The sequence below is a fragment of the Numida meleagris genome, chromosome 5, assembly GCF_002078875.1.
Source record: "Numida meleagris isolate 19003 breed g44 Domestic line chromosome 5, NumMel1.0, whole genome shotgun sequence".
Classification (NCBI taxonomy): domain Eukaryota; kingdom Metazoa; phylum Chordata; class Aves; order Galliformes; family Numididae; genus Numida; species Numida meleagris.
The window spans coordinates 63,714,252-63,716,080 of NC_034413.1; the positions used below are offsets into that span (position 1 = coordinate 63,714,252).

The following is a 1,829-nucleotide window of genomic DNA, read 5'->3' on the forward strand; positions in this document are numbered from 1 at the left end:
TGGCGAGTGGCGAGTGGCGAGTGGCGAGTGGCGAGTGGCGAGTGGCGAGTGGCGAGTGGCGAGTGGCGAGTGGCGAGTGGCCTTTTGTGCCAGTCCCTGAGGATGGTATTGTACAGTCAACTTTTCTCTGATACATCTGAGCTACCTAAGTTCCCCTCAAAGATACTCCCTGTGCAAGTTCCACTACATTACTTTTAACAGACTTTTAACAGTAATCCCCACCTAGCCTCTCCAAACAACCTTCCTCTTCTGAGTCTAAGTAAGTATAACTGCAGTACAGTCTCACTGCGCAAAGGACACCCTCTCAGCATCTTCATCAGCCGTGGCTGTTGTTTTATAACTGAACATAAAGCATCAAATATTTCTTCCATAATACCTGAGAACTTACCCCCTGCCCATCGCTCTAAGTGCCAGGGCACAGCTGCTGAAGCCAATGAGTTAAAAAAACCCACCAATATACCCCCCAACAGATTATAAATCAAGAACGCAGAAAATGCAAAAGAAACTCCCAAGTGTATCTATCACCCACACACAAGTTCTGATACTGAACTCACTACTCATTGTACAGAGAGTTGTTAGATGGCACATCAAAAGCACCTAGTGTGAGGAAAAAAAATAAATGAAATGCTATGTAAGTCAGTCATACATTCACACTTGTTTATGCTCTAAGTAGTGTGGTTTGAAAAGCCATTGCTGTTCTCACCTAGGGGAATAATTTATTACTATTAAGTAAATGTCACTCCCCATCTAAATAAGTGCATCTCTTTCAGGTCCCTTTAGCTACGTTTCTTCCAGTGTACTGAAGATGAATGCCTGAACGATTAACACAGTTATTGCAACTATAAAGTGACGAACACCGTGACACCTACGAACAAATCACCCCATATTTCATGGTCACAGGACTTACAACCTCTTCCTCCCTCCTCCATGGTTATGCTTGACATACCTGATGGGTTTATTGACGGTATACTTCATGTGAAAGCAGCAACCCCTTCATGTAATGTCTGGTATCACTGGCTTCAGGCTCATTTTGTGCTTCTCCTTCCTTCATGTGGCGCGCCGCCTTACTAACGCTCATCCGGCTGCTCTTCACAAGGCATCGGATAGTAGATGTAGTCACCATTTTCATCTGCGATTGTGGCATTTCCTCTTTTCAGAGAGGTTGGTAAATCCTGGGCCGGCCACTGTGGTCACAACAGAAACCCAAATTAATTTCCTATTTGGCATAAAGAGCAGGTAAATATAATAAATAATAAAATATCGTAACAACTAAGATCAAAATATGACTAAGTTGTCGTAAGCTCAAGATGCACTTACTTACTTAAACCCACCATCACAATTAAAAACTCTAAAACTATCCATCTTTAGAGGAGGACTTAGCAGTCAAGTAGACAATAGAGCCTGTTTCAACTAAGTTGGCTCTGGGGCACATACGTTCCGTCCGTCACCGTCCTCGTAAACAACCTATCTATATAAAAGATACAACTGAAGAGCTGAATATGAGGTGAGTGAGTTGTTAACCAACTGCAAAGCATGCAGCTTATCCATGACAGGTATCTACTATAAACCAGGTTGACTTGATACCCCTCCTCCCTCCGCTAGCCCAGTCAACACTCACCGCCAAGACAATTAAGAACTCGCTATTTCACTGGACTGAAACATCCACACCTAGCCTAGGTGATAGAAACGAGACTCTGGCATGATGCACTCTCTGTCCCGTAAGGGAAAGATGAAATAATAATGAGAAACCTAAGAGAAGAAAAAAAAAAAAAAAACTAATGAAGAAAGAAAGATTAACACTTGTACATCTTGCATCATGATTCAGTGAA

General features: G+C 42.6%; 1 pseudogene; it reads right to left on the reverse strand.

Annotated features, from left to right (window-relative positions):
- LOC110400242 overlaps nt 1-1,129 on the reverse strand; it is a 10,591-nt pseudogene extending 9,462 nt beyond the window's left edge.